The sequence below is a fragment of the Euprymna scolopes genome, chromosome 4 (genome assembly GCF_053919585.1).
Source record: "Euprymna scolopes isolate OS-2025 chromosome 4, ASM5391958v1, whole genome shotgun sequence".
Taxonomy (NCBI): domain Eukaryota; kingdom Metazoa; phylum Mollusca; class Cephalopoda; order Sepiida; family Sepiolidae; genus Euprymna; species Euprymna scolopes.
Window position 1 is genome coordinate 30,474,674 of NC_136485.1, and position 27,423 is coordinate 30,502,096.

At 32.9% G+C, this 27,423-nt stretch overlaps 1 protein-coding gene across 1 annotated transcript in view; it reads right to left on the reverse strand.

Annotated features, from left to right (window-relative positions):
* The window catches only part of LOC145266993 (neuronal acetylcholine receptor subunit alpha-10-like), a 790,101-nt gene that overhangs the window by 210,523 nt on the left and 552,155 nt on the right, over positions 1-27,423 (reverse strand). The window lies entirely within an intron of this gene.

Genomic DNA, 27,423 nt, shown 5'->3' on the forward strand with positions numbered 1-27,423 from the left:
TTAAGAACTATCTCATGCTTATATGGTTATTGTTTGTTTAAAGAACTGTACCGGCATGTTGGAGTGAATGTTAATGTTGAAGTATTGCTTCCTTTTTTATATACAGTATAGACACACGCACATTGATAATCCGTATGTTGATTTTATACACCCTAAAATCACGAGCGTAATTTGATACATATCAGGAAGATTGATTAGTCAATAACGTAGATAGTTATTTATACACCCACTGACTGACATGATGGAATTGTCTGTATGTATATAAAGACACGAGCATTATTTAGTTTATAAGATAAACAATTATACATACTACAAAAAAGCGATAGTTTATACACACATGTAAGCACATCATATTGAAGGATATTTAAAATCCTCTTTTAAAACTATAAATATCAATACGAGAACAAAGGGTGCCCTTAAAACTACAGTGGAGGAAATATTTTAAAATAATTAACCGATTTTATAATATAATGGTTCAATGAATGATAAACTTCTTTACGTCATAATATATCTGGGGATTAAATATAACAAATAATCCATGCACTCCTTATTATTTTCTAATTTTATAAATAAATGAAAATCGTTTTGAAATTTTTTTATCATAATAATGAACACCATAGCTTGCAAAATGATTTTTTTAAGTCCTTATACAATCGGGACAGTATCTTGTGGGCAGTACGTGCGTTTGCGTATAACATGGATTACTAAAAATATAATTGGGAGCATGGATAAAACAAAAAGAAATAGAAACATTGGTTCGTTTACTTGATCACCATTTATCAAGGAGACAATCCATTGGAGAATGTATACTAAAGATGATGTGTTAAGTGTTGAACGAATATTATGATAGAATTTTAAGCCTGCTACAGTCATGCAACCTATCGAAGAAACAGCATTTTTTCCCAGTTGTCACAAACATAACTAATAGATTACTAAAAAAAATAAATGAAACAGAATTATAAGCGTGATGGAAATGAATCATATTGGGGAATAGTTGAATTGTACGTGTTATATATTTAACAAATTACACTTTTTCAAAATAATGAAGAAATAAAAAGAGTATCTGTGTGGATATGCGTTAAACATAAAAAAAAACTTTATCTAAATGTTCTCTTTATTCATAACATAATGTTTCAACACATTTCACAATTGTTCTTAAGTTTCACTTTTTCTGTAAATGAAATTTTATCAAACCAAAAAAAAAAAAAAATATATAAATAAAAAAACAAAGAAAGAAATTTAATGGCGGTATTCATAAGGAGATGCGAGACGTTTTTATATTGGATTTTACTTTACTCGTTCGGAATTTTAATGTCTAATGTACACGAGTTTTACGGTAACGGAGAATGACTTCAGTTAACAAAACATTATAATGGATTGGATTTTACTATTTTAGTTTATTTATTTTTGTCGTCGAAAACGTCAACTGCGAGTGATGTGTGTGCTTTCAATCTGCACAAAGATGACTCAGATTCCAGTCACATTGTCAGAATTAATGGATCGTTTTACCATGTAATTCTAATAACAATGTCATTTCGGTCATTCAAGTGAATAGCTCTTAGGAAAATTATGCAAAATTGAATACATACATGGTAGCACGAGAAAATTATTTATATATACATAGCAGCGCGATAAAATCATATATATATATACATATATATATATATATACATATGTATATATATATATATATATATATATATATATATATATATATATATATATATATATATATGCAGCGTAGCACGATCGCCCTAAAGAAAAGAGTACTGCAGCTTTATTACCAAACTTTTATTGAAAAAATCAATTCAGGTAACTTAATTACGTAGTATAGCTGATTCCATATCTTCAGCCTAAATCACCGCCTTGATACGGTCCGGAACTGGGAGCATGCTTCGGTGTTGCAGAAGTGAATATATATATATATATACATACATATTTTACAATGTGAAAACATTGTTAATTCACTGCCGGCATAGCAGCAGCCGAATAGCACAACAGTTAAAAGCTCCGACTGTCAATTGGGCGGTCGGGTTTCGATCCTGGCTTGAGGTAGTTGCTTGTCTAGCCGCACTGATGAGCTGTGAAACAGCGAAACAGTGCTGTAAGTTGATATATATATATATATATATATATATATATAAGGTGTGTGTATATGTATTTTTGTGTGACTGTGTGTGTGTGAACGCGTGAGCTATTTTTCATACAGTAGAGACAAAATATGATGACATTCCCAATGTACTTTAGTGGAGGAGTTTGCAAGGTTATGAAAATAAAATGAAATATTCATTATTTCATTATCAGATATGCACCTTAATCTGAAATTCATATTTCTAGCAGAATGCTCAGTGAAATAATTGTTTAATATAGAGTTGAAGATTGAACGTTTGATCTTATTAATACATACACCATTCTCGAGAGTATTAGGCCGCAGTATAAAAAGAGTTGCCAGCACAACTTTACATGAGGATTCCTCAACCTACATGGAATTTCTGACAAAATATTCCAAATAACATAGTATTCGAAGCCCTCATAATACGCCATTTTAATGGCTATACACTGATACATAAAAAATATGATGAATTTTCTGCTTTTAATGTTTCATTAATAACATCACTCGGTTTGATACTCCACCACTGAGTGAATGCTTGACGTGTAAGATAAAGACACTATAAGAAATATATATTATATTATATTTAACTGGTCAACTGGGGGGCATTGTTCTTCATTTTTTTTACTAACCAACGTTTGGATGATGAAAGAAAAAATTAGCTGAATACTCGTATATTAACATATCTCACATAGTGATAAAAATAAATAAAACCTTTTCATATCTGATACTTTACACAACATCACAGAAACGAACCTCCATAGATTGTTGATGTTGGATTCTTTTATCCTATGCAAATGATTATGGATGTGGCCCAGGCGTTCAATGTTTACGCTTGTAAGAAAAGAATTAATACATATAACTCCACGCTAGTCTTCTAATAAATTGTAGAATCGATTAGACTTTATAGCTTTGCTTGTGTAATTAGTCTTTTGTGCATGGAAATGTCAAAATTGCCCGGGTATTGTTTGTCTACAGTAAAGACGATTAAATCAAATTAAGAAAAAATAAGTAAATATAAGAATTATGTCTACATTATAATTCTCGTATTCTTTTTTTCTGTTTTTTTTTCAGTCTCTCAATCGCATATTTTTTTCACCAAAAATATTAGGCATATCTGATCGAAAATTGATATTATAGCATCGGTTTGATGTAGACTTATTCACCCATAATATTTAACAGCAATTAATGGTTAAAGCAAAAATGAACACGTATTTAAACATATATTTTCCATATATATATATATATATATATATATATATATATATATATATATATATATATATTCCATATATATATATATTCCATATATATATATATATTCCATATATATATATATATATATGTATATGTATATATATATATATATATATATATATATATATATATATCGTGCGTATCCATTGTCTGTCTAAGACTGAAGGAGCCTGCAGCATATATATATATATATATATATAATATATATAATTATATATATATATATATATATATATATATATATATATATATATATATATATATTAGACAGACAATGGATACGCACGAAGGGTTGCTTGCGCGTGAAATTTTTGTGGCAGGAGGTGCGCAATCTCCAACCACACCTCTCCTGAAACGACATTGTTAAATACCACTGGCGGGTGAAGTACAGGACGACTGGAAACAAATGCCGTGATAAGCGGAGAGCACTAGAAGTGTCTAGAATTCCCAAATGGTCACCCATCTGATATTAACCAGGCTCAACTTCGGTGATCTGACGAGAACCGGTTTGTCCACGCAATAAGGCTATATATATATATATATATATATATATATATATATATATATATATATATATATATATATATATATATATATATATAGATAGATAGATAGATAGATAGATAGAGAGAAAGAGAGAGAGAAAGAGAGTAATTTATAAAATATATATGGCGATTAAGCTACACTGAATCTTCGTCATTTCATCCACTCTAGGATTCTTCAGGCTTATGCGCAAATATTTTATAGATTACTAACTAGCTCTACCTACGTATTGAGCACTTTTGAAGTAAATACTGTACGTTGACGTATAAATTCACACTTTCGTATATTAATTTTATGTGAGTGTATGAAGTATATATATATATATATATAAACACCAATTCTGAGTTCACAGGCATTGCTCATTTTTACGGACTAAATATTCTAGTTTTATAAATAAAATAAATTCATATTAAACCGATCTTTATGGATATAATCTACTTATAGCAATTTTAATGAATTTTCTTTTCAAATTGAACTGAGTTCTCTAAACCCAGCCGTGCATTGTGCGTCTTAAAATATGTATACAGAAAATTTTTGAAGAAACAAACATTGATTAAGGCAGCTTTAATATAAAAATAGATAAGCATTAGGAGAATTTGGAACTGAATGTAAACAGTAATTTCTACCTAGAATCTATTCATTCTCTGTATTTCTTTCTCTTTCTCCCACACACGTTTTCAACAAGGCTGGATACGTGTATGTTCACATCGAAAAATCTGTTTCGCTTGTGTCTCCATTTCGATGTGCGATTATAACATGTCATTTCTGATTCTCTTTCAAATCATTTCTTCCTTATTGCATTTGCTCAAAGAAAATAACGAGAGCGAGGTTTATTCACTTAAGCAATTACATCGCAGCTTTTCATTTGCTTTGCCAAATTCAATCATCGCTTCTATATTTACATCAGTCAAAACTTGTTTTGTTCATTCTCTCAGAACAGTTACAGGACTTTTCATAGAAAAGCAAAGAAAAATTGCTAGCGTCACTGAATAACACACATTTTCATAAGTTTGGTTTATATTGCCTTAAATAAGTAGATTCGATTTTGATATTTACTGCGGGTTTTCACCGTTCAGTCTATATTAATCCGATAGTGTATGTTATTTGTGTGCCACACTTACATATTCTTTCTTTCGAGTAACTGCTGTTTAATTGTTACTAGTTTTGGTACCCGGAGTTGCCTGGGTGTTTGGAGGTATGTGTTGAGCGAAAAAAATGGTAGTAGGCAGGCAGGCTATTTTTTTTATACAGTGATCACCACTTATCGAGGCCCGGAAGCAACTCAGGGATAAGGGTTATTGCAAGTACATTACGTTAGTGTGGAGATTTGATGAAGTGTTTACTTAAGGGGGCGGTTCATTAGGAATTTGTAAACATTGGACTTGAAGACATCCAAGTTGTAGTCCGGTGGGAAGCAGGCAGACGGAACAGAGTTCCAAAGGCGTGCAGTTCTAAGAAAGAAGCTTTGTTCATGGAATCCGCGTTTTGATTTAGGCACATATATAGAGTGGGGAAATTTTTCACAGTGGATTCAGCTAGACGGGTGTTTTTCGTGAAAGATTGATGAGAGGGGACCAGAGATTAGAGTTCAGACGAGCACCTGCCATGGAAATAACGATAAAACAAGGATAGGCCCGCAACGTCTCTTCTGTGGAAGAGAGGTTGCAGGGTAGAGAAAAGGGCATCCCCACTAATCCACGAAGTCTATTTTGTACTCTGTCAAGGCAGGATAGGCTATTTTAGCAGCTCCTGCCCAGATATGGCAACAGTATTCCATCCTTGGACGTACTTGGCTTTTATATAGATAGAGAATTGCATCAGTAGTGAGATATCTTCTTGAGCGGTAGAAGGATCCCACCATCTTTCCAGCGACCTTGGCAACAGACTTGATGTACGTGTTCCATTTCAGATCAGGAGTAAAGGTCAAGCCCAGAAGCTTGTCAAAACACGGGGCCTCATCCAGACGAGAGCCATCCATCACAATTGATGGCAGATGGGCATCAGAGCGTTGATGATGTAAGGATAGGAGTTTGGTTTTGGATGCATTAAAGGTAACCAGCCACATCTTCCCCCACTGAACCACGCGCTCGAGCTCAGAGGAGAGAGAATCAGAGAGAACTTTTTCATTTACGGCCTTTGATGTGTTGCCGTAGATGGTTGTATCATCAGCATAGATATCGACGAATGATTTAAGCATGTGTTTAGGGAGGTCATTGATGTAGATCAGGAAGAGAGTTGGGCCTAGGATTGACCCCTGAGGGACTCCAGCATTTATATTGCAGGCCTCCGATTTTTGTCCATCTACCACTACTCTTATGAGACTATCGGAGAGAAATGATTTAATGATTGAGAAAACATTTCTAGTTATACCGTAGCTGGAAATCTTGTGAAGTAGACCCTTATGCCATACCTTGTCGAAGGCCTTTAATATGTCAAGAGCAATTGCCCTAGAAAGGAAGCCTTTGTCAAGAGATTCACTAATCCTGTGGGATATAACCGTCAGCACATCTGCGGTAGATCTTGCAAAGCGGAAACCATATTGTGTGTCACTAAGAAGGTTATTCCTGCTGAGGTGGTTGACTATTTCTCTATTTAATATGGATTCCAGCAACTTACTCATAACGCACAGGAGACTTATTGGTCTGTACTGAGAGGGAGATGACTTATCACCCGAGTTCTTAAATACAGGGCAAACTGATGAGGTCTTCCAGGGAGTCGGAAAGCACTTCTCCTTAAGGCAGCGTTTAAACAGTTTCGTAAGTATGGGAGCAAGTTCTGGTTGAAGGTTATTTAACACTATAATTGGGATGCCATCAGGGCCAGTTGCTTTACTGGAATCTTGGTTCTTGATTAGCTTGGCAACATCATGCACAGATATTTGTAAGTTACCTAGCTTGTTCTGTGTTATAGGATGAAATATGGGGAGTTGATGGCCTTCGTTGCATAGGGTAGAATTAGCTGCAAAGTTCTTTGCAAATAGTTTGGCCTTGTCTGACGCTGACGAGATGACATCTGGTCAATTGATAATGGTTGGGATACAACGCACACTTCTGTTCAGGATCCTATTTGTTATTTGCCCAAACTGGTGGGAACCAAGCCGCTGATCAGTTACCTTGGATTTAAGAGACTGGGAATATAGCTCTGTTGTATTTTTAATTACTCTTTTACAGTGGTAGCTGACAGTCCTGAAAGCAGCTTTAGTCTCAGTGCGTCTATTATCTTGGTAGCTATGGAAAAAGTGATTTCTGTGTCCGATAGCAGCAGCACATTCTGGGGAGAACCATGGCTGGCTGTTAGATTTTTGTTGGAATTTTTTAGATGGTATGAATTGGTCTATGCCTACAATTAACCGTTCGGTCAGATCTGATACTATAGAGGACACCTCCTTTTTTAAACATGGAGTGCAGAGGTAAATCAGATGTGAATGTACGGAAGCTATCCCAGTCCGCCATAGAGTATCGATATACAGTACGGTAGAGGGGTACGTCTGGGCGCTTCTTACATTTCGTTTTTTTCTTAACTGATACGACGGAGTGGTCGGAGGATCCTAGAGGAGAATGAACGGAACATGAACATAGCTCAGTGGAAGTTGAGAGAAAAAGGTCTAGGAGGCTTGCATATTGACCGGGCACACGGGTAGGTTCACGAACAATCTGAGTGAGGTCATAAGCAATGGCAAAATCATGACAAAACCTCCCCTCATCATCTGTCTTATTTGAATGGGTCAGCCTTTCCACGTTATGGACGTTGAAGTCACCACAGATGTGGATGTTAGCCGAGGGATCTGAAGACAGTATGTGGTCTATTTTCTTAGATATGCTCTTAAAGATAGTAACTCCGCTGTTGTGGGGCCTATAGAGGGCAAATATAAATGCAGTGGTGTTAGCAAGTGCAAACCTGAAGCACATATAGGGTAAATTAGGACTTTCTCTAGAGATATCCCTGCCACACGGGAAGCCATCCTTAATGTAGGCACATATTCCATGCCCATGGCGATCTTGGGTGTCAGATTTAGCTGTTAAATTAGAGTATCCGTTAATTATGAACTCATCTAGAGAAGTGGTCGGCCCTATTTCAGTTTCACTTAGAAATAATATTTCCGGTTTCGTCTCCTGTAATTGGGTTTCAACCTCTGGAAGGTTGGAACGTAGACCCCTGATGTTGGAGAAGGAGACCTGGTAGTAGGGTTCTACGTTGGAAGATGGGGTTCTAGGTTTAATCGAGTTTTTATTCTGGAGATATTTCATGTTGAGGTTTTGGGATTTGTGGAATAGGTCGGCATACTTGGTTAGAGCAGTACAGAGAGGGAAATTAAGAGAGAAAATGATAGGAACTTTTTTGTAGCACACGAAAAGGTAAAGCCGTAACAATTACCCACTAGTATGGCATAGAGAGGCCCCACCAGAGACTACTGCATGGTCCAGATCCACTCACCAAATGGCAATACAGCAGTCCCAGTACTTTGCGCCTGCTGATAGGACAGCCTCCTCAGTGGTTAATCCAAGGTCCGGGTCACTGACTATCAGGCGGATAACGTCATCCCAGACAAAACGTTTACCTCCAGCACCCTTACTAGTGACATGGCCACATGTGCAGAAAAATTGTGGACATCTCAGACTACTGGTCACCAAGTACTACCGACCTTCAAGCAGCTTTTTCTTCACCCTTTGTCAGAAAAATCACTCATTGAATTAGGACTGAATGACAAAATAGGAGAAGCGAGAGTTACTGGAGCTGCCGATAACACATCCACTGTATTATCTACTCACCATAAACCCGTACCGCGAAAGAGAAGTATGTAAAAAAGATAAAACAAAAAATAAAACCATGACGACTTTGTCGTTTCGTCGATCGCGAAACGGAATCGAAAAGAGGGGATTAGCTTCAAAACAGTACCGATCTCGTGAATATCCGTCGCCTCTATCGAAAGCTTTAGGTATATATATATATATATATATATATATATATATATATATATATATATATGATGATTGCAACGTCTTGTCAGATGAGTGCCACTCCCTCAGTCACTGAAAGTCCATGAGCCGAAAATGACTTTAGTCTTGCCTGCGAAATTCACACGCTCAAGCAGACAATACACTGAAGACGGCCACTGGTATACATACATATATATACATGCACGCATACATACATATATACACATGCACACGTACACATATACATATAATCCACATATATGCATACATACATACACGACACATAATACACACATACTCATACATAAACACACATTGGACGATCATTGGCATACATACATATATATATATATATGTATGCATATATACACATACACACATACATATCAGTAAACATACACACATACATACATATATCCATACAAAAAGCATGATACACATACATACATATACCTGCATACATGCACATATACTTACGTCACAAATTTTCGATCGCCACAGAACCATTTTTTTATAGCCTGAGGGAGAATCTATAAAAAGATGATGTTACAGACTTTTGGCTTTGTACGACAGCTAAATCTCTCTCTCTCTCTCTCTCTCTCTCTCTCTCTCTCTCGGTTCAAAATGTTGACATCAAGCAACAAGCAATACCAAGATAGCCAGTAACAAGTCCAACTGCAGACCAGCTTAATGCGGGTACTGGTCTCCCGCTTTCTGTTTTTTTTTAATCATAGATTTGCTTCTCCTAGAGGGGTTGCCTTCACCACGGCTTACGGGAGTCCTCTCTACCCCACATACACATGGAAATAAACACATGCGTACATGCAGATGTACGCCAACATACGTATGCATGTGCACACACATGCAAGCATAATCACCTAGAGGCACACACATACGCATATACATACATATGCATATACATACGTACACACATATACATGTAAAATACATATGAAGAAACATTCCAAAAGTCATAAATAGTAAGTGATCAGTGACTGAATCGTTTTCTCCCTTTTCCTTCCTGATCTTTTTCTTGTATTTTTTTAAAATAAAATGTTTGTTTTAAACTCACACTTCTGCAGTACATGATAATGATCATGCCAAATTCACAGATAATTTTCCAAATAAATCAACGTACGAAACGACGAGAACACAATCCAACTGGAATGAATAAAAGACACTTGGATTTTTTAAAACATCTTTATACATCCATGTATACACACATACATGATGATGATTGCAACGTCTTGTCAGACGAGTGCCACTCCCTCAGACATTTAAAATCCATGATTCCAAATGTCTGAGGGAGTATCTATACAAATATGATGTTACAGAGTCTTAGCTTTGTACGACAGCTAAGTCTCTCTCTCGGTTAAAAATGTTGAGATCCAGCAACAAGCAAGAGCAAGATAGCCAGCAACAAATTAAACTGCAGGCCAGCTTAATGCGAGTACTGGTCTTCCGCTTTATGGTTTTTTAAATTAGAGATTTGCTTCTCCTAGAAAGGTTGCCTTCACCATGGCTTACGGGACCCTCTCTACCCCAATACACATATACACACACAAATATACACGGTGCTAGTTGGCCGTTGACCCAGTAAAAGAGTTCATTCGCCCTTTGGGAGGTCTTGTTTTTAATCCTTCAGGGAGACTAGCCACCCTCCTCACCAAACAAGTCTGGTGGGGGAACCAGTTTAGTCGCCGGTGACCCGACCATGAGGCAGGTAGTACTGGGTTACATGGTACCAGTAGCATATGACATGACCTGACATAACATGACACACATACATACATACATACATACATACATAGAAACACACATCTATGCATTTAAACAGACAGGTGAGATGTATATTATAGACTAGCCTGGATGCCTGGCGTTGCCCTGGTGTTTGGAGGTGTGTGTTTAGAAAAAAAGTGGTAGTAGGCAGGCAGGCTCGAACCCATACCGGGAAGGAGGAATAGAACGTGAAATTATCAAAAACATGACGTCTTCGCCGTTGCGTCTATGCCAAATCGGAATTGACAAAGGTTTAAATTAAGGCTAGCCAATCAGAAAGAGGTGATGACTTTCGAAAATATCGGCGAAAAAAGCGACCTTTCCTTGTAGAAAAGTGTCCGGTTGAGGGTGAAGGAATTAATTTTTTAGCCATTTTTTTTATATTTGTCGTACGAAGGGTAGACTTCAAAACGATACAAGTCTCAGGAATATCCGTTGCTTCTGTCGAAAGTTTTACGCATACATACATACATACATACATACATACATACATACATACATACATGCATACATACATTTAAATAGACAAGTGCGATTTCTTTTATAGACTAGCCTGGGTGACCGGTGTTGCCCGGGTGTTTGGAAGTACGTGTTAAGCAAAAAAAAAAAAAAAAGAAAAGTGGTCGTAGGCATGCAGGCTCGAATTCGTACCGCGAAGGAGGATAAGAACGTGAAAAATAAAACCGTGACGTCTTTGCCGTTGCGTCCATCGTCAAAACGGAAGTGGCGAAGGTTTAAATTAAGTCTAGGTAAGAGAGGATGACTTTCAGAAAATATCGGCGAAAAAAGCGACCCTCTCCTATAGTAAAAGTGCCCAATCGAGGGTGAAGGAATTTAAGCCAATTTCTCGTCTGAAGTATCGAGCTTCAAACCGACTTCAATGTTGAGAAAATCCGTCGCATCTGGCAAAAGTTTTAGACGTACATACATACACACATTTAAACAGCCAGGTGAGATTTATATTAAATAAGATGACCTTTCATTTATTGAAATGAATAAGACTACCAATAGTTCTTCATAAGTTTTGGTTTCGGGTTCGATTATTGTTGATGGTACTGACGGCATTTATTTTTTATGAATAATTTCCCCAAGAATTCTTCATAATTTCGGTTTCGTTTTCGATAAGGAATTCAAGTTATATATCTATATCTATCTATACATATTTTACTTCGCGAGTTTTGGTTTTGATTTCGATTCAAACTGATGCACCCAAGTCATATGGATATATTTTTTCTAATTTTTTAAATCACAATTTTATATATTAAAAGAATTTATAGAATATTGTGGCAGTAATAGTATATACAGAATCTGCATGAATTAAAATATCATTTTTAAGCGTATTTTATGACCGGGATAACTCCAGGCGTCCCTGCTAACTTAGATAAATACTTTTGGAGTTTTAACAAAAGAGCTACAATAATATATGGGCGTCTCCATTTTCGCTGAACATCCACAAAGTGCCAACATCAATATATTACTTATGACATAGTTCACTGTGAAATTTCCACAGGTCTCGCTAAGTGTGTCGATTGGGTTGGGCGAAGTACTCGTTTGTGTACGGTTTCGCGTAGTTTACATTAAACACCTACATGTTGACGTCAAACCGTTTTAATAATCCGTACATATAAGTGTTCTGAATATTATATATTAATGAAATGAAAATTATTTTTGATAAACGTCTAGATAAATAAGAGCTTTCGTATAATCACACATTTAATGAGACAAGCGATTTCCAGTTTTGAAAGTCGGCCAAACTAAACTATACCATAGGATGACCGAGCAAGCTGACAACTATTATCCAAATACAGTTATTACATACTTTTATTTCTATTTATAGTTTTCAAATAACACTGCAATTCAAGACATTGCAAGAAAGTAATACGATATCCGAAAGAGTTTAACTTCATGTCATTTTCTTTCAAAGTATTTTCTTCTGTTGACTTTAATATGAGAAAATACAGGAGAAGATGATCGAATAAACTGAAAACTTAGCAAATATATAAAAATAAATATATCATATTTCTCTTACTCTTTCTCTCTGTCTGTGTGTTTTTCTCTGTGTTGACTTTTTTCTCGAAAATACTAACGTGATCGGGTTAAGCTAGTATGCGTTCGATGCAATCCGAACTACCCGGTAAATAATATTTTTCTCTAATATTATCAGGTTTCAATGTTTATTATTGTAATTAAAACAAGGATTCCTACCAGCGTTCGTATAGCATTCGAAATTCCGACTTATTCAATTCGGTTCCAAGAATTCGGACCTCCAGCCCTACTGATATCAGTTTTTCATAACTTCTTTTGGAAAATGAAGCCTTATTTGTATGCAAATCATATACCATTCCTTCATAAAAATTTCTCATAACCCCGTGCTAAGAACAGCATTCCCATAATTTACTAGCCTTTCAAGCCCCGCTTGACTCTACTAGCTTCTCAAACATTGCTAGAATTTTCTTGCTTTTCCCACACTGCTATATTTTACTTACTTATGGAACATTGCTCAACTGTACTAATTTCTCAAGCACTGCAGGATTTTACTAGCTTCTCATCATACACAAAGACATCAGTCGAATCTCTATTATACAACGACAATTAGTAAAATGTTTTACTCGAATCGCATTTCAATCCTTCCATCTCTCGACGTTTTCAATGTTTATAGTTTGACACAAATCGTTTAGTATTTCCATTTTTCGACGCTTTCAATTTTCAAAGTTCTATATGAATCGTTATATATTTACATTTTCGACGCCTTAAATGATTAAATTTTGACACAATTCGTTTAATATTTTTTATTCCCCGACGTTTTCAATTTTATAAATCGTTTAATATTTCTATTTCTCGACATCTTCAATTTTCAAAACTCCTTATTTCGTCTCGGTCGCATCATGGCGAAATAGCTTGCAATTAAAAGGAAGGATTCTTGCTAGCACTTGGAGGACATTCTAAATTTAATCCTGTTTAATTTGCTTCAAGAACTCGACACCCTTGCCCTCTCAATTTCAGTTTTTGTTATAACGTCATTCTGGTGGCGACGCCTCATTGCTATTCAAATCACACTACATATTTTTTTCATTATGTTTATTTCATTTAATTTATTATATGTGAAAAATTGATACTTTGTAACAATGTTAAAAAAAGCATTTATTCATTTTCTTTTCTGTTTTTATTTTATTTTCACTTTCAATATTATTCATTTGTCGTAATATTCATCGTTCATTTATTTTAAACATATATACGGCATAGTTATGCTGCAACTCTAATTCTCATTAGATCACGGAAGTTGAACAATTTGTAGCCTGTTGCGTATAAAATGGGTGACCATTTGGGACTGCTGGCCGCTGTATGTAATTTTCCACTGACCAGGATCAACATGCGGCTACGGATCGCTTGTGAATTTTATATGTTCTGTCCACTTCCTCTTTTTCTTAAAATCGGTATAGCTTGCTCATGACTAATACTAAAGATTCGTATGTGTGACATTACATTCATGAAATAATTATTTATACAAACACAGGCATATGAAAATAATCAATTTAAAATATTTTTATATTTTGGTCAAGGATCTCAGATTAAGTTATACCGTTTAGTGTTGACGAATTTCCAAACAAGAAGTAGCTTCTCAATAAATATATAATTGAACTACATTTGTTTATTTGTAATAGAAACGGTATTTTAATTAATTTCATTTTATTCGAATACATTTCGTACCATCAAGTTCGATAATAAATTAAATTTTGAAATTTAAAAAAAAATGTTAAACTTTTGCTCTTTGGAAAAGAAGGTGTATTAAATCATGGTTAGTTGTTGTGATAAAAACAGATTTAATTGAACAATCAGAATGGTGATTTACTCAACAAAACATTTAACCTTACATTTCAATTTCTATATGAGAGCATATCTTGAGGAACGCGGAACAAAATAAATATTTTAAAATCAAGTTGTTCGTGGAAAAAAAATTATTAAAATAATAAAATATTTCGGCATCTAGGAACATCACTGGCCGGTTTTTACTCCTAGCCCAGTGGTTTAGATATACTTTCTTTTAGTAGATACACTTATATTGGAACACATTCAGTAGAGGTATTTCTAAAGATAAGGAATGCAGCAGTGCCGTTACGAGATTTGAGAGACAGTGCGAGACCTATTCGAAGTGTTCCAAAAGTGTTTCAATTTTAGTAGCTGTTCCTCAACAAAATTCTCTAAAGCTCGCAGTGTTCATACTATAGAAAGATCCGGCGTCTGCAGAATTTGGATGAGGAAGTCTATGCCCTATTTCATCAACCAATAATACAAAATTTTCTTTTATGCTTAGAATTTATATTTTACAATATACAGTTTCGGAGGAAGAGTTCAATATTCTACTCAACATATTTTAGCATGTATTTAAGTACAGTGAAAATTGGCTATGTAATTATAGCCTTTACAATCTTTGCAACAAATCAGTCGAATAAAATAAGACTTTTGAAAACACATTATCCTAGATTTTAAAGTTTTATTAGTATTCTAATTCATTTTTCGTCATTTATATGAGAAGCCTTTAAAAAGCAATGTCTTACATTTATTCCACTAGGAGTTATGAGAGGGATTGTATAATAACTGAATCTGCATTTTATAGCTTCACTCTTGTAGATATTGACGTTGCGAGACGCTGGGAAAACAATATGCCATTGACGTGTATCAGACGTTGAGATGTGTCACTTAATTCCTGGCAAAAATGTATTAAAATAACTGTAACTATAAAGAAAAATAAATTCTGAAGCACAAAACGATCGTTTTAATAGAGCCACATGCGTCTTTGTAATTATTAAACTTTTACATGCAAGAAACTAGAAGTGTTTTATGTTTGAACAGCTTTGTATGACAATACAAGCATACCAACATCATTCATCTTTGGCAAAAGTAACAATTTAAAAAAAATTCTGTAGTACAAAATACACTCGTTTAAATGGTTATACTCGTGTCTTCATAGCCATTTACACATTTTACTTAACAATAGTAGACTTTACATCTGAAACAACCACCGTATATTTTTCAATAACGTAAAACGCCCAATTCCTGTTCATGAATGTCAAACACGGATGTACACCTTTCAAATAATATTGTACACATTTGATCCAAATTAAATATATGTATCCAACCAAGTTTCCTTAATAAATATATTTCACCATATATATATATATATATATATATATATATATATATATATATATATATATATATATATATATATATAATAAAACTTTAATGAACGGCTTCAAAAAGTCTTAGAGCAAAACGTGAAAAAACAACCAAATAGAAATATATTACAACTTTTTTTTTACATTGTTTACATTGATATTCCAAATGTTAAATAATGTTACATGATAAAAGCATTTTATGTGCTCAAGCGTTCGGATCACAAAAAAAGTTAAAGCAATAAAACACTGCTACGACGGCGATGCATGTGAAAACAAAGCTCAGTTAAAAGTGTGGAATATATTTAAATTTTGCGGGGGTTGTGGAAATCTGTCTCAGCGGCTAACGGCAGCAGCCAAAGATATATAATCTTGATTTATTATTTTAATCAGACTTCTTTAATTATGACTGAAACCAAAATTCAGGAATAATGCACACATACTGAAACCAGTTACCGGGTATTTACGTGAGGCTTCAGTGAACAGTCAATCACTCAAGCAAGCAAAATATTTCACAGGGATCCTTGTCCGTTGTTACTATCGCAATAATTCTAAACTAGCTACTACTAAAATACTTGCGAGTGAAATCCCACTGTTAATTAAACAAAATTATTCATTTCATATTTTACAGTGCTGGATTGTCACTACATAGTTTCTTTTACTTTGTCGTTATGTTATATGAGTATTATGTCTTAATTGCATGGTGCATTTATAATTCGTTGGTGTTGTGCAAGATTAAACTATCATAGTTAAGTAATCGGTTCAAATTCCATGCATCAATTTACTGTAGATACAATACATTTCTTTGTAAATTCTTTTCTGTAGACTTTTTTTATAGAAGAGCCTTTATTAAATGAAAAGTATACAGGGTGACTACAAAAAACGGGCCCCAACTCTAATTAGGCCCCCTTTCTTAGTGTTTTGTCCGAATGAAATGAAAATTTGGTCATAAGCTTTTATTTTTTTGAGACACTCTGTATAACAGAGGAGCCAATAAATATCTATTCTTCAAATGCAAGATAAGTGTATATGTTAAAATTAATCTTTATGTACCGAACTTACTAATAAACTGTTACAACTATAATGATAAAATTTGAAACAAAGTTGCTTGTCGTCAGGGTTCTAATGAAGTTTGTATTATGTTAAATTTAATGTTGTAGAAATAAAGTTAATGGGTTGGGCGTTTTTTCGTTAAAATTCAAATACTTCCAATAACAAAACCTTATTTTACTACTAATAATAATAACATTCTTTTAGAATATCTTTAATAGTGTTATGGTGTACAATATGCGCATAACATCTAATTTATCAATTTGAAATATTTTTGATTAACATTATAATTGACTTATAATCATTAAAATGAATTTTAATTTCTATTAAAGCAGCGTTAAACTTAAACCTTACATGGGTGACACTTGGTAGAAAAAATGAATGTAATGGATTTTAATGTAAATTGAAATTGGAATACTATATATAATATTCTGTTTTTACTTAGTTCGTGCTTTACATTTACGGCAAAGGAAATAATACACACTTTTAAAAGCCAAAAAGCTTAAAAAGGTATACACTTTTTTATATTTTGCTTTAGAAAGGAAAATCTGTCGACTATCGACAATAACCTCAAAGTGACTTTCTTTTCATATAGCTTCATTTTCGACTATCATTATAATAATATATGATAATTGTTACAATGATGTGAGAAACGAACTCATCATAATTTCCACGTGGAGCGGCTTTTGCTTTTTATAAAGGAGTCACAACTTATCAAGACCCAGAGGCATCTAGAGGATAAGGGTTAATATGTGTACGGTAGTCAATGGGATATTATTGTTGTAATCGTTTGTAGTGGAAATTTAGTAATTTGGATTTCTTAAGGGGACGCCTCCTCAAGAAATTGTTCATATTGGATTTGAAGACGACCATATTGTAGTCGCTAGAAAGGAAGGAGACGAAATAAAGTTCCACATGTGTGCCGATCCAACAAAGAAGCTTTGTTCTTGGAATCTACGTTTAAGTTTAAGCATAAATAAAAAGCCAGGAAAAATATTCATAGTGGTTTCAGTTAGACGAGTATTTTTCGTGTAAGTTTGGCAAGATGGGATCATCACTTGCCATTAAAATAATGATAAACAACAAAAATAGAAAACAGAAAAACGTTGTCAAGTATATATATATATTTTTTTACACAGTGATCACCACTTATCAAGCCCCGGAAGCCACTCAGGGATAAGGGTTATTGCAAGTACATTACGTTAGTGTGGAGATTTGATGAAGTGTTTACTTAAGGGGGCAGTTCATTAGGAATTTTTTAACGTTGGACTTGAAGACATACAAGTTGTAGTCCGGTGGGAAGCAGGCAGACGGAACAGAGTTCCACAGGCGTGCAGTTCTAAGAAAGAAGAATATAGTTTTGTATTGACGAATTAAAATAAAGATTGTGTCTTACAATGTAATGTTATTATTTATATTGAACTATATATCACAACATTATTTCTGCGTATGTATTAGTACTTATTTACATCGATTCTTTCTCATTTGGGTCAGTTGTATATTTGAAATAAAATAGACACTGTATTCATAGCAATGTTAATAAACTCATATTTTCTGAGTATTATTAGTTTTCCTGTTCAAAATAAAACTAATTTATTGGCTATCCAGAGACTTATATGTAGTATCCAAACATATTTCATAATTGAATACATTTATTATTTTATGGAATTTCCACGGGTCATCCAAGTTCGTTATAACATCTTGAATTTTAACAAAACTGCTTTTCTCAGTGAGCTAATTTTAATCGTCCTTGAATAAGTATCTGATTGATGTTTACCTATTCCAAATGTACTAAAAATGGTGTTGTAATAGTAAGATTCATAATTGTAGAACGACAGAGACAAAGCGTGAATCCAGCAAGTGTAAGCGACGACGAAACGGGTGGATTGAGGTTCAAGAAAGTTATCAAAGCAGGGAAACACAAAGATGGGCGAGTGATTCACGTCTAACATTTCAAGCAAAAAGTTACAACCGTAAAAAGCCCTCTTTGTTCGTGGAGACACATCATTTGGATGAGAACGCTGTGAATGTCGAATCAGGCGCGATGGCACAACTTTATCTGGAACCAAAACAGAAATTATATCAAAGCACATTACATGGAAATAACCGCAGTAGAATTTGATTGACGTGATTTTTTTTTATATTTGTGGCTTACTAAATATTACCAATGAAAAATGGGAGATATTTGTTTTCCATTATCCCCAAAAGAAATGCATATTTATAAGTACAATGATTGTTCATAATATCAATATGTAGTCTGCAACAACAACAACAGCAACAACAACGGTAATTAAGATTTTTTTAAATAACGTCAGTAATGCAGAATGAGCGCGCGCGATCCTGTATTACGTTTGTGACTCCTATATAGACATGCTTCGGTTTAGGGTTAAGATTTATTAAGTTTATAGTAAAGGTCAGGGTTATGGCAATTTTAGGGATTAAGTCAGTCTGTAACAACAGAATAAATCACATAGTTGAGTGCGTCGCGGAATAGTCGACAACTATCTCTGTGATTTATATATAGTTTGACATGTTAGGTAAACTGCATTTTAACGAAAATATCCATCATTTGGAGTAAATCATAAGTCATGCATTTACTTCTGTATGTTGAATTTGGTCAGTTTTTATTGAGACAAGACTATTTGGAAGTGAGGCTTTTCTACATAAAAAAGATTAGCTTATCTCGTTATTTAAACTACCAAACTTTTTTTGCGTCAATAATAAAGATTTTAGGTATTTAACAGGCTAGTGTCTGCAAAAGCTATGGTGCCTCAAAACATTACGTTTCTTCTTTCAAATTTTACAGTTAAAACAAAACCATTAGGATTATATGCCTATTTCTCCCCACGTCGAACATAAACCGCTCCAGGTGTGTCAAAAATCTGATGTAAAAATGAGAATTTTCTACAATTTCTGAATAGATATTATGGGTGTATATGTACATTAAAAATTTCAATTGTCTTTTTTTAAGTTTAGGAAATAGAGGCTGCTAATATTCCTCAAAGTTACTTTCGTAAAAAAAAAAAAAAAAAAAATTACTTCAGTCATCAGGTGCCCAATTTTTATGTTTTTTTTTTTTTTTACTGCAGTCGTTTTTTTCCTGTTGGCCTGAGTCAAGTATTGCTTCTTCCTTACTTTGCATCCTTTACACCCCGCTTTTTCTAATCTTCTTCCAACTCTTTTTGTTTGTATCCTCCCTAAGTTCAGGTGCAAGCTCTGAAGAACTTTTCTTTCTATCTTCAAAGGATGCTCTTTTTATAAATGTGTCTTCCCTAGCAGTTGTAGACTTTTACGGCCTAGTCGTTTTCTGTTATTGTATCTTTTAATCGTTGTTTGGACTTCCTTCTTTGAAAATACCATTTTCTTGGCAATTTCTACCTGAAAATATCATTCGCAAAAGAAAGCAACACTTTCTGCAGTTTGAATATCTGAAAGCTGATTCTTTGGATGCATTTTAAAATTAATATACTATTATAACACAGGAATTATTACCTGAAAAGTAAGAAACCCATTTTAGTATGACATAGAATCATTTTGAATATTGGAAAAAATTTAGTATTAAACTCAGGTAAATCTATTGAAAGCAAATGGAACTCAGTTTAATCTATTGAAAGCAAATAAATACTACAATCGACTGTTAAATATATTACATTTGCTCTCCACTATTAACTGTACAACCCTTAATCTTTAAATGCATAAGTTAAACCTATTATCTAAGTTATTTTAGGTGCATCATAGTTTTACCATTGCTGTATATATACTTACATACATCATTGTTATGAAATGTGTTTTATTGCTAAAGGGGTAGTTAAGGTAAGGATTGAGTTTTGCTTAGGATTATAGTTAGAGTCGGTGTTAAGTTTAAGCTAAGGTAAGGATTCCGCTTTAATTTTTCAGGTTATTGTATAGTTAGCGTTTGGCTATAAGATTTATGCAAGGTTAAAGTTAGATGTAGTAAAAGTATTCCTGTGGAATGAACAGGATTCGAACTTACACCTCCAAATTTGCACTCGATGTCATTATTCACTCACTTACTCTCACCACTCAGTTATGAATATCTAATAATTTTTCTTTCGATGCTGTTCAGTGATAATCATAGTAAGGATAACGCCAAACATTCTAGAAAAATATTGGATTTTTGTGTGCGTGACCCGTTTGCAATTAATTAATTGTTTAAGGATTGTTTTGATAGCTATCATTTTTGAAGTAAGCAAAATATAGCTATTATTGTCCTGTGTGTATGATATCGATTCCGTATCAAATATCCCATATAGAACGCTTACCAAAATCTCTTCAAATATAATTGAACAGCCATAACTCAAGGTTTATCGGGCATTCATTGTTGATACTTTGTTGTAGAAATCAGGTAAAGAAATTATATTATTCCAACCAAATATCTCCGGATCACAGAACCGATTAAAATGTATTAAGACTTCATGACTAATATTTTTGGGATGGATTTAAATGTTAATTTTATTTTAATATTATATGTTATTTTGCTTCAATTATTGTAAAACAATTTAGATTTTAATATATGAAAACTTATGTACATCAGTAATACTGATTTGATTAATTATCTCACATTATTCGTAATACGAAGAGGAATTATCAATTAAGTATTATTATAAAATGATTGCCTTTGTTCAATTATGTAATTGTCGATTAGAAATTGAATTGTTATTTCGTTTAATTGAATAAATATTTGATTCATCATGGACAAAGACAGCAAAAACATTTAACAAGGGAAGGTAATACAGATCTCATTTGTCTGCTATATTAATTGTGATACTATTCTTCAATAACAACGAAAACAAATACCCATCCTTACGATTCCCAAATTTATAAGCTGTGAACATTATTATAATTATTATTGTATAATATTGTGAAAAAAAAGAGATTGCACTAGAAAAGAATATTGTGATATTTCTATTAATACGAAATAACTTGTTAATGTACTAATATATGCATAATCTAGTATACTGAGAACAATAACACAACAAATGTGTAATGGATAGAAAATGGAATTGTGTAAAAAAAAATTATGGCACCAATAACAAGACACTGAACGAAATATTATATCAGCATTTGGTATACAAATAAAATTCTGAAATAGATTGACGCTAAAATATCGAAACTTATACCTTGTGTTAGAAACAAAAGAAATCCCGTGGAAATTTGATTACATGATCTACGTAACTGATTACACACGCTAACAAAGTAATATACAGGAGAGCAACATATGATAATTTAGATGGGGGGCGACCGACAAACTAACGAATGTACGCGAGCAAAATCGATTACTACAGAATATAAACGTATATGCGAACTTATTAACAAAGTCTCTTCAGCAGACAAAAATAAAATTGTAGTCCTTGATCATTAATAACCAAAGAGGGACTTAAACAAATATAACCGATTTGTGTATTCTCATGAATAATAAGACTAGAAAACACTTTCCAAACGATGATGGATATCTTGTATTTTATATGCTACCAACAAAACACATAACCGAGAAGTATAGGAGAAGTAAACCCCGTAAGCGTAGCGTATGAAAGAAATTAAATGATGACTCCCCAGCATTTTGTTTTAATCGCCATTAAACCATTAAGATGAGATGTTATTCACTAAGATTACATCTTTAGAGAATATAACATGCTATAATAGAAACTACTTGATCTTTAATGGACAAATTATGTAATAATAAAATTAATAACCTTTGTTCGTAATAGCTAAAAACTCAATGAAAATAAGTAAACATTTGCATCGAAAACTAAAAACGAACTTCCATCTCCATACAGTAATATACGTATCAATAACAGGACGTGTGCCTAAATAAACACCAACATAAATGCACAAATTGCATGCGTTTCCTTATACATACATATACAAGTCATAAACATACATACTAAACAACATACATAGACACACATATACACATACATACGCACATATACACACACACATATATATGCATACATAAATACAAACATATTTACATAGCGTAACAAATCAACCGACGATAGCAATCAGTGAAAACATACTTGTGCATATGCAGACATTTATACGAACTCACAGACAAATATACCCAAATCGTATCATACTTCAAATACACAATAACTGTTCACTGCATCTACTCGTTTCAAATCCAAAATAAAATCAAAATAAACATTTTATTCATTATGCATCTTCCTCAGTTGTGGTATTACCAAGTTGTTTGTAAATTATCTTGGGTGTGGATTTTAATAAGGTTTGCTGTGACGACTATTGTACGAATTTCTTACTATAAACTATAAAACATAATAAGCTTGTTATATAAAAAGTTATAGTCTACTATTTTCCGAAATTATTTCCGTCTGCTTGTCCACCTATCCCTCTGTGTCTGTATGTCTGTCTACCTCTCTCTCTCTCTCTCTCTCTCTCTCTCTCTATATATATATATATATATATATATATATATATATATATATGTTATGCACATGCAATGGACGTCACATATCTTATATATAGACAGCACGCCTGTCTGTATATCCAGCTAAAACTTGACAATTACACAATAAACAATGAACGAATTTCAATTTTTGTCAGCTTAACCTCGGATGTATAATATCTAAAAACAATGTATTATTTTAGAGTCATTTATATCTTTAATGCATCCAAGACGTTCACGCATTTTCTAACGTTATCGTATAAATGAAATTAACTCGTTTTTTTCAGATTTATTTCCACTACATGGACGCATTATGTGTGTGCCTAGAAAAAGAAATAGACTGGGAAAATTATGTAAAGGGATGAGTGGGGATGTAGATTAGGAAACGGATTATGGGGAAAGGGATAGAAGTTATCTTACATTTTCCCCAGGTATAACCCTGCTAATTTCAATTAAGAGATAACCGCCGCATAAAATTTCAAAAAGGTTTCAATCACGTCAATATACCACTTTTTGTAGCGATGCTGAAACATCCTAACTGGTTCTAAACTAGTTATTCTTTTATGAAGGCCAGGTGTTACGTGTAGCAGAAAATCTATATGAATTCAAAATTATTTAGAAATCAATCGTCTATGAATCGTATTGTTTTGAAAAAAGAAAGAAAAAATGGCCAGTTAAATTTGATAAAGCGTAAAATCAACAACATAAACTATCTATGAGTACTTTATTACCATGACTCCATTTTCGTTTATAGTAATTAACAGCACCGATTTATGACCGTTTGAGTGATAAGTTATGCATATTTCATTGTTGTAAAGAAAATAATTCTTTACAATTTTAAGTAATTCAACACACTAATATTAAATATTTTTCCAAAGGAAAACCTTTTATCTATCAGTCCTATTCATTACCACCCAGCTTTGCCGTGTTCGTGTATCGAAAAGTGTAATCAATATCATGCAAACGTGAGTGTTAACATTATCGAACCATTTAATAAAAACGTATGCGCCTAAAGAAAATGATATCCATGCATTATATGGACGTTAATGGTTTAAACTCATATACGGAAGTGTGCCTCTAGGACACTTGCTAAGAAATATAGCGCGTCTTTGAACATCGATGATAAAATATATATACGAACTTGCATCGGTCCGTGAGAGCCAGAGGTATTGGTTTATCGTTGCGTTAAGTATAATCGATAATTTTCATTTTCTAAAGTTCTTTTTTATTCTATAGCCACTAAAGCTCTTACCCTCGACCTGCCATACGCGATAAGCTGTTTTCTTGCCAAAGGCCGGTGGCAAATGTTGCCCATTCATAGCGACATATTCAGTTCTCAGCATTGTTGATGCGATCTTTTAATGCTTGCAATCGATCTACAGTTATTATCAGAGCACTGTGCTAATGCGATGGGTGTTTTATTAAACATATACACGCTTATAAGTCTACAACCCCAATCTACGTCGAACTTCTTCAAATAGAGCCGTGAATAAAATGCATCGTAAAAGGTAACCCATACAGAAAAATGTATTCCGAACATTACAAATCATATATATATATATATATATATATATATATATATATATATATATATATATATATATATATATTTGTAGTCATCGACACACAGTCCCGTTTCGTTGTATCACAACTCATCAGTGACGCTAGACTAGCATCTCTCCCAAGCCAAGTATTGAGCCTAGAACCGTCGTGTTGACAGTCGGCAGATCTCATTCATATATATATATATATATATATATATATATATATATATATATATATATATATATATATATATATATATATAATGAATTTGTATAATTATATAAAGAGGTTTAATTCTTAAGAATACTAATTAAGCATGTTACAGAAAAATAATCCTTGCACAAACGACTTATAGTAAGAAATTACCCAAGGAGATTATATAACCGTGAAAAAATAAACAATAAACTTGACCCTAAATTGTGAAATAGAAAATGGCGATCATTAGCCGTTTAGTATGTAATTGTTTCATTAGCCGTTTACTATGTATCAAACTATCAATCCATCTATCTCTCTTTTTGCCCCTTTCGTTTTCTTTCCCTCATTATATATATATATGTGTATATATATATGTATATATACATACACACACATATATATATATATATATATATATATATATATATAAGCAAACATTATTAAAATTAACAGGAAACTTCTGCTCAATCTATCGGTTTTATAGTTTCGCTTTCTTACATTATATTAATTTTTAAGACTCCCAAAATATCATAGAGAAACATGTCACATGAAAAGTCGAGAAAATAAAAAAAGGTGTATAATAAAGTAGTATTTTCTGTTATACTTAAAAGTGTTTGCTTCAATGAAAAAAGGTGCTGAATTTCAAACATATCAAGCAAAAAAACAGAGTACCTTACGTTATTTTATATTTTTTATGGTGAAATGTAGTTTGCTTGAAGCATTATATGAGTTATGTATTTAGGAAAGGATTAGAAGGTCATTACAATGTAAGAAATGGAAAGTTGTGTATGTAAAGAAAGGAAGACGAAAACAAGTGATATTCTATAAATGTCTTTCGCGCTATATATTTGATCATTGATTATTTTTATCAATAATAAATCTTACTTGAGAAGGGAAATTTTTACACAGACGTTTACTGTGTTAAACAGTGTCCTATAATATATTTCGAGAAAAGTCCTCTTTGTCAAATTGTGGGTGTTTCAAATCTCTTGAAAATCATGTCGACTTGAAAGTGTAACTTAGAAATATGCTGCAGTTAATGAGTTTATATTTAAGAAGTAAAAATACATTTAAGTAAGTTTTATTATTGATAAAAATAATTATATTAGTGATGGGGCGATTGAATATTTTTCCGATTCCAATACAATTACCGATTTTGATACCGATTCTTTACAAATCTCTAAATATTTAACTACATATTTATTTTTCCCCAATTACTGTAAAAACACATGTTAAATGTGCAGATATTTTCCTACACGTAAAAATACATTTATACACTTGATTGTAGTTTTAATGATAGTTTAAAATCAATAAATATTTATTATTTTATCGTTATTTACAGAAATGAAATGTTTTGCTTTATACAAAATAAAGTAAAAAAAAAATTTAAAAAATCGTTTTGGCATCGTTTTTTTTTCGATTCCGATAACCTCAAATGTTCCGATTTTTCCGATTCCCGATTCCGATAATCATTCCAACACTAAATTATATATATATATATATATATATATATATATATATATATATATATATATATATATATATGTACTAGTAGAAGTACCCGTCGTTAACTGGGTTCAAAAACAGCCTACAGAAAATGGACTGAGATTGATGAAAGTATGACAGGTTATGAAAAGGAGGGGGTTGTAAGGAGATAGGTTTTGGTACTCCAAAATTGTACTCTAAGCAAAATCTGATGAAAGTAAAGATAATTTTCCCGAAAATATTTATTTTTTTTATATCAGCAGTGTTTCCATTCCTAGCCAAGAGTGATCAACAAAATGATTTTTCCTTACAAAGAGAAAATGTTATATATATAATAATATAAATATACAAAAAATAAATGTTACCATAGTCAATAAAAGTTACTATTATGGTAGAAAAGTTTGTCGGTTTGTATTTTTAGTAGTTTGTAAAAAAAAAAAAAAATAAATTCACGAACCGGTTTAAAAAAAAATCAAATTAGCAGCGATTTTGAAATGGAGATCCCCGTTTTCAATTTGAAGGAGAGGCACCTGAGCATTCTGTGTTAACAAATTAAGAGAGTTCCGTCAACGTAAGGAATATTTATAAACTTATTTAATGTTTTCCGTTATTTTGTGCTTGAAAAATATTCGATTATGGCATGTGTAGATTATATATAAATTCATTTAAGTAGTTATCGCCTCAAATTTCCTTTTAATTTCGCTTCGCTGAAATTATTTCAAGTAAAGAGCATTAAAAATTATTTCAAAACAAAAAAAAAACATGAACTGAACTTTTATTGAATAGGGTAAAATTTATTTCTTGCATATTTATTTTTTCGGGTAGTCGTTTGTTGGCTTTTCTGCTAAACACTCTTACTAAATAATATCAACGCAATATCAAAAAACAAAGAAACAAAAACAGTTTTGAAAAATAATGAAG